This window comes from Convolutriloba macropyga, chromosome 14 (assembly GCF_964194025.1).
Source record: "Convolutriloba macropyga chromosome 14, txConMacr16.3, whole genome shotgun sequence".
NCBI classification, from domain to species: domain Eukaryota; kingdom Metazoa; phylum Xenacoelomorpha; order Acoela; family Convolutidae; genus Convolutriloba; species Convolutriloba macropyga.
The window spans coordinates 36,812,426-36,820,316 of record NC_134481.1 but is presented as its reverse complement, the minus strand read 5'-3'; positions in this window follow the sequence as shown (position 1 = coordinate 36,820,316).

The window sequence follows — 7,891 nt, the reverse complement described above, 5'->3', positions numbered from 1 at the left end:
ATTGGATATGAGGCAATTTTAAAATGGACTATTGGTAGAACAATTATCAATTGCGTCAAAGCAGAGTTTAGGATTTTAGGCGGTGATCAGCAACAATTTATGGGTCAAAAGGCAGAAATTGATCGTGCCGTTCATTCATTGAGAGTGGCTTTAACAATACAAGTTTTCAAGTGATCTTCATTGATGCAACAAATGCTTTCATTAGTCGCAATGTTGATGTTGCTATGAGAAACATTGAGAAATTATGCCGGTCTCTCTAACATGCCATGCATAATTCAAATTGTGAATATTTTAACAAACAAACAATACTCTCTGAAGAAGGTACAACCCTGTTTGAACTCATGCAATGTCCATGTATGAAAAAACCACTATCCGCAGAAATGAAGTTTTTGATTCGCAATTCAATACTGGTATTCGCGTGGTGGCAACGCTGTTGTTCTTTTTGACGATCTGATATAAACTTTTGACTCTTTGAAAAAGCATGGTCCTGAAAAGGATACCATTATTGCAAGTGCCATGCTAATGCCAATAAACATCTTATTGATGTTCAGTTCATTTGTTTTCACGATAAAATGAATACCGTTGACGAAATGGTAGTGTAAATGGTAGTGAAAATGGTAGTGAAAATGGTAGTGTAATAACTTCTAATAATGCAGAAAAAACACTTTGTGGTAAGACCATTAAATTATCAGAAACCACTGTTAAAAAAGCTGGTATTTCATGTCAATAAATCATCTCGAATTTTAATGAATCGTTCAATTCCTTGGTTCAGCCTGAAGTGACCTTGCTAGCCCGTGAGGCATCTAAAATTGAATACCAGTTTAAAGGGTGAGGAAATTCAATAATCGATGAGCTATTACCGAATATATCAAAGAATCCCGTCTAAAACCAAAAACACCGGCATTTCTCTTGTTGTCGATAAAGTACGGCAACTTGAATATCCTGAAAGCTGAATATCATATTTGAGAGTAGGAACAATCAGTTCATCTTTTAAGTCCTTTATCCCTATCTCTACCGGAAGTTGAACTAAAACAACAACAACTCATACAAAAAAACAAGGAAAAGATAAAATTTATGATATCAAATCGAAAAATCCGTAATTAAGTGCGAAATGAATGAGAACGAAATTTGATGCTTGACTGAGCTATTGCAATATGAGCATCAAAATGGTTGAACGCGGTGCCATTGGAGCAATATCACTTTTACCTAACGAAAGGGGACTTTCGTGACGAAATTTCCCTTCGCCATGATTAAGGAGCCAGTAAGATGCCATCATCTGGCGCACGAAAAGGAGTTCACTGTTGCATATGCATAGCACTGTCCGAAAGCAAGATACAACCACATGAGACATAATGAACTTCAGCTGTTGCTAGGAGATACCTCAGCTCCTAAAGCAACAAGACGATGATGCAAGATTAGACTAAGGGCAATGAACTTTGGGAATCCAGGGTCAACAAAACATAGTTCGATGTAAATATCTTTAACAAATTAACAAAATTTTATCCTAAAAAGTATAGCAAAGCCTAACAATTGCGTAAATCTACTAGAGAGAACATTTATGGTTAAAGAGTAATTGATATCGAAATGACAACATTTTGTCAACTTGTCGTCGAATGCACCGGTAGCGCTGGCCTATCAGCCTCTAACACGCTGAATCAACTGGCATTGAAGCTATCTGCGCAACAAGAGGGCAGCTACGTTTCCATTTTATCAAATCTAAAAGCAAAAATCACGAACCGTTTCCGTCCTCTGCTTTTGGCTCAAGATGCTCAAGGACACATATGAGGCACAAAATTGTTGAGGCTTTATTGGGAGCTGATTTTATAGAAGGGAGACTGTTAGTCTGACTCATATATCTTTGCCATTATTATTCGTGTTCTAGCGACGTCTGTCTATGTATTTTTGTTTTAATGATAGATTGGAACAATACGAAATGCATTTGGAACAATACGAATTGCTATTTGACAACGTACTGATAGGAAAGCCCCGGAACAGTCAATATTCGCATTGTTGAGAAGGGGCCCTCTTAATTTAGTTTTCACCTGAAATGTTGTAGTCTAATTCTGGTGAAAAAATTGATATGTGGATTAGTATTAGTCTTAAGGATGCTGACTCACACTTGCTGACATTGGCTCAAATCCCCAGAGACATTAACTTCCAACAAAAAAATGTTATTTGCTAAAAAATTTTTTTGGAAAACACAGTAAAGGAGTAGAACGAAAAGAAGCACCTTCTCACCTGACTAGCACTGTCAAAGATCTCTTTCATGTATTATAACTCAAATTTTAATCTGGTGCGGCAAAACTTACATATATAGTATACACATAATTTTATTTGGAGGTTATTTCTTAGAAGTCAAATTTTGTTCAGCTAGTACCACTCGTTTTTTTCTATCCACATGTATGTCTGATGTTCAATTTTCTGCATTGAGAATTAATATTTGTCCACGAAATTTATTAGTCGCTAAGATCAATCTCTTTGTTTTCTTTCTCTTGCTTAGTTGCATCCATGCAGTCAGAAAGCTGATCTTAAGTACGTAGTAACTGACCTGAAAAATTGGGATTTGCCGTTCCATCCCTCTATTTTTGAAAAAATAAATGTCTTTAAAATAAAACGCGCCGCAATGAAAACAAACGGCAGCCATGGCCCATCTGGTCTTGATGCTAGCAAGTGGAGACGACTTTTGACATCATACAAATCCTCCTCAATCGATCTTTGCAAAACATTGTCCAAACTTGCAATCAGAATTGCCACCGAAGAATTAAATTTCTTGAATTCTTATAACGCTTGCCGTCTGATTGCACTAGATAAATGCCCTGGGGTTCGACCAATTGGCATTGGCGAGGTCATAAGACGAATTATAGGCAGGAGTATAGTAAAGTGCGTTAAACGAGAACTCCAATTACTTGGGGGAAACGTACAGATGTGCCTTGGACAAAAGAGTGGCATCGAACATGCTATCCATGCACTCCGGCAGCGCTTTCTTGAAGATCGTACTGAAGGTATCCTACTGATTGATGCCAGGAACGCGTTTAATAGCTTGAATAGAGATCTGGCTCTAAAAAACATCAGAAAGCTTTGTGCCTCAATTTATACAGCAATCAGAAACTCGTATAAGACCCCATCAGACCTCTTCATTGATAAAAGAGTAATCAAGTCTCAAGAAGGAACAACACAAGGTGATCCAATAGCCATGGCAATGTACGGAGTTGCTATACTTCCTCTCATCGACATGCTCGAAGATCAAAATTTGACTCATAAATGGTACGCAGATGACGGTAATGTGGCCGGTAGTCTTGAATCACTGCGATTCGTGCTAGATAAGCTCTATGAACATGGCAGTGCATTCGGTTATAATGTGATCAAATGTCATCTTATTACAAAACCTGAGTTTGTTCAGAAGGCGAACAAAGTTTTTTCGGGATTAGATGTTGATGTTATTGAAGGTCATCGAGTCCTAGGTTCAGTTATTGGTTCTGATGAAGGTTGTAACGACTTTCTGAAAGAAAAGTCAGTGAACTACTCTAACATGCTTGAGAAACTCGCTAAGCATAGTAAGGTGTCCCCTCAGAATGTGTACAAATCATTTACGAACGGATTGCAACACAAGTTGACTTTTATTGCTAGGACTACTCCAAACGCGGACAGTCTGCTGAGGGAAGCCGAAAAAATAATTGATAAAAATCTTATACCTTCAATGTTGAATCATCCCTCTTACAGTGACAGATACCGGAAGGTTTTCTCTCCTCCTCTTAAAGAGGGTGGGCTGAACATTCTTCTTCCTGAAGACAGGGCAAACGAATATGAAAGATCTATTCGGGTTTGTGAGCCGTTACAGAATCAAAACGCTATAGATGCAGAGTTTTATCAAGAGAAAATACTTCAGAAAATCAGAAAATAAAAACAGGAACAAGCTATAGCGAAAAAGTTGGCAATCAAAGATCTCATCAATGATAAAGAGGCATTTTCTTTAGATTTGGCTATGGAAAAAGGAGCATCATGCTGGCTAAATGCACTTCCATTGAAAAGATATTATTTTGATTTAACCAAGGGACAGTTTAGAGATTGAATTGCTCTTAGATATGGATGGGATCCCGTAAAATTGCCATCAAGATGCGCATGTGGAGAAAACTTTAATGTATCCCATGCTCTTCATTGTCTAAAAGGTGGCTATACGCACATAAGACACAATGACATCCGTGACTTTTTTGCCAACCTGCTCAATGAGGTCTGCGATGATGTCGAAGTAGAGCCCTGTCTTCAGTCTTTGCAAGGGGAAACCTTCGCAAATAGAACTACTACTATTGATGACGACGCTCGACTAGATATCAAAGCTAATGGTTTCTTCGATTCACGCTTCAGCAGAACGTTCTTTGATGTGAAAGTGTTTAATCCGTATGCGAAGAGTTGCCCAAGAAGCATACCGGATTCCTACAAATATCACGAGTCCATCAAGAAGCTGAAATACGAACAAAGGATAATCGACGTCGAGAAAGCCACCTTCTGTCCGTTAATCTTCTCGTGTACAGGAGGAGCTTGTCCATCAGCATGAAAAGCCATACAGAGATTGGCTTCTAGGATCAGCGATAAGAAAGAAGATTCATATTCGGACGTGATCACGTAAATAAGGACAAAATTAAGTTTCGCTCTTTTACGTAGCTCCATACTCTGCCTCCGTGGCGCGCGCTTCATGCGCAGGCGCCCTGCAGTAGAAGCGTCAATAGGAACCATTGTAGAGGAAGGGAGGCTGTTATGCTAAATGCTTGATATTTTTTCTAATCTTGATTCAAAATCACTGCATATTATACTTTAATTGCTACTTACCATATCTATCTTGTTCATAATTCTGATGCTTTATTTTCTTTATCCTTTGCATCTGATGCTTCAATTTTTGACTACTGTCAGAATTTATAAATACACATAGGAGTTGACTTGCTGCCCCCGAGTTGACCGACTACCCTTTTAGGGGAGGGGCTTTCTCTTAATTGACGTTTTTTTTCTTGCTTAGTTGCGAAACAATCCTCAATTTCGCCAACCATCTTCACTCACAGATAAAACAAGCTAGATTCTTCATATTGACTCATAAAAACGAATAACCTGGCTACATTCAACTAAAATATGCGCCGAGCAGAACCTGTTCTTAAAAAGTGAAAAATGAAATGAGTGTCGGAATACAGTCTTTTATGGTTTTTCCCCATGATTGTGGGCTCTAGGTTATCTGACCCCTGAACTGGAGGGCAAATCGGGTCCTTGTTTTGCTTACGATAAAACAAGCAAAAAGAGTTAACCGAGCCTTTTTTGGAAAACTAAACGAATTGTCGGAAAACTGTGAGTTGGGCAGTCAAGAGGTTACTTTGTTAAGGGACCAATTAATAGCAAAAAGCAGGATACAGAAATCCAACAGGAACTTCTAGAAGAAACTGTCGAGCACGACGAAGCATGAGATAGGTTATTAACACGGAATCCGAGAACTAAAATCAGGTATAAATTTCTGGTCTTTCCCATTTCAGACGCCCCCCAGAGTAGTGGTCAGATAAACTATACCCCCCCCCCAAAAAAACATGATAATAGTAGTAGTAGTAGTAGTAGTAGTAGTAGTAGTAGTAGTAGTAGTAGTAGTAGTAAAGGCTTTAGGATTTAAACATAAATAAATCCAAGGGTTTGTTAGACCCACATGAGTTCAGTCCAAAGGTAGTTTTAGTTTAGTCTAGTTTTTTCCAGTTATTGCAGTGGTCACATTTGCAAACAATTCGCCAAGTGCATTTGTCCCTCTTGTCATATTTTCTCAGAAAGTAGTCCCAGTAGATTTTGGAGATGGTGTCTTTATTGAGATATTTTCCGTAGCTGGTGTACACTCTGATAATAATATTGTATAATAATTTTGTACGATGGAAGAAGTTTTCATCGGTTTTGTAGAGTCGATTCGTTCCGATCGTCAGTTCTCCTCTTGTATGCTGTCGAGTTTTATCTTCGGTGACTCTAGGTAGATCAACAACAACGTCGTATTCGTTTCTATCCAATGATATCAGAAGCAGGATATTGTGCATTTCGACATATAAGCTGAGAGGCAGCAGCTTTAGCTGTAGAAGTCGATCTTTGTATTCAAAACTTGCATTCAGTATCCACTTGGTAGCAATTTCCTGCACCCTTTCAAACTTCGCAAGATTCGACTTGTTCGGCTGCCATGCTTGAGAGCAGTAGGTCAGGACTGGCACAACGTAACCAACGTAAGAATTTAGCTTACTGTTTCGCGTGCTGTTTGTAGACAGGTTTCGTTTCAGTTGGAACAGTGCACTTAATCCCTTCTTCGTTCTCGTGGTACAGTTATCGTTCCACGTGAGATTTGAGGTGATCCATAGTCCTAGGTCGCGCTGAAGATTCGTCGGTTCAATTTCAAGGTTGTCTATTGCTGCTGTCAAAGTGCCTTTTATGTTGAGGAGCTTGCATTTAGAGGTATTCAGTTGCATTTTGTTTTCGGAGCACCAATTCTGTATAGTCATGGCACCAATCGTGAGTTGGCTCTGAGTCAGTGCAATTATCTTGAAATCATCGGCATATCCAATACTTTCACAATTTGACACTGAAGCTGGTAGATCATTTATGAACAGCAGAAAGAGCAGTGGTCCGAGAATGGAGCCTTGTGGAACTCCACTGCTGACAATTACTGGAGTGGATGTTTCCGCATTTATTTTAACATATTGCTCCCTGTCGCTCAAGTAGGAGCTTATGAGTTGCAACAACTTTCCGCCAATGTCAAAGGACTGGAGTTTCAGTATAAGCAAGTCATGCGGTACTTTATCGAAGGCCTTAGCAAAGTCGAGATACAGAATTGTCAGGTTGTCTACTGTGGGGTCATCGTACTTTTGGTAAATTGAATCAAGGTAGACCAACAATTGTACCACTGCTGACCTATTTTTTCGGAATCCATATTGGTTTTCGTGTAGGCGGTGTTGGCAAAACTTGTATAGTGTGTTGAAGATGAGACGCTCAAGGACTTTTGACACACAGCAGAGTAAACTAATCGGTCGATAACAAGTAGTTTCTGATTTGTTTCCCCCTTTGAACACTGGCGTAACTTGACTGATTTTCCAGTATCTGGGGAAGATTCCTTTATTCGAGATTGTTTGGAATAGGAGGAGGAGTGACTTGCTGAGTGAGAAGGCGCACTTTTTTAAAACAATGTTTCCGATGTTGTCAGGTCCCGTAGACTTGTTCAGAGTTAAGTGTTCCAATATGTGCTGGATTTCTGTTTCGGAGAAAAGGAGACTATTGAGGCCTCTGTTCTCAAAAGTTATGCAGTGATGTTGCTTCTCGTTGAAAACACTTTGGAAAAACTGATTGAATAATTTGGCCTTTTCTTGGTCAGTTTCGGCTTTTTGAGTGGACAGAGTGACGACAGGAGGAACGTTTGGTGACTTGCGAACACAACGTAGGTACTTCTGGATGTTGCTGAACTGTCGACTTTGAAAGATTTCGGTTTCAAACATTTTCAAACCTTCATTTGTGGCTTCTTTTATTTGACGCTCCATTTTCTTCAACTTCAGGAGTTTTGACAAGACCGGAGAGACCCATTGCTTCTTTTTTGTAGCTAACTTCTTCATCAGGTGTGAGGTACGGCTGGATACCCAAGGTGGAAGCGTTGACCTGTGCCTTGTAACTTTCGGAATGAAATGATCGATGAGGCTGAAGATCCACTCGTACCATTTTTTGACAAGGAAATCGAGATTACTGAAACAGTAAGGGTTGAAAGGACTGTCTACTATAGCCTTATTCAATTCGTCCCAATCCGCTTTCTTAAAGGCATATTTGACTTGATGAGGAATGTATAGTTCGCTATGGAATGCGTTTACTGTAACACTGACCGGTAGATGATCAGCACATGGCTTGCCGT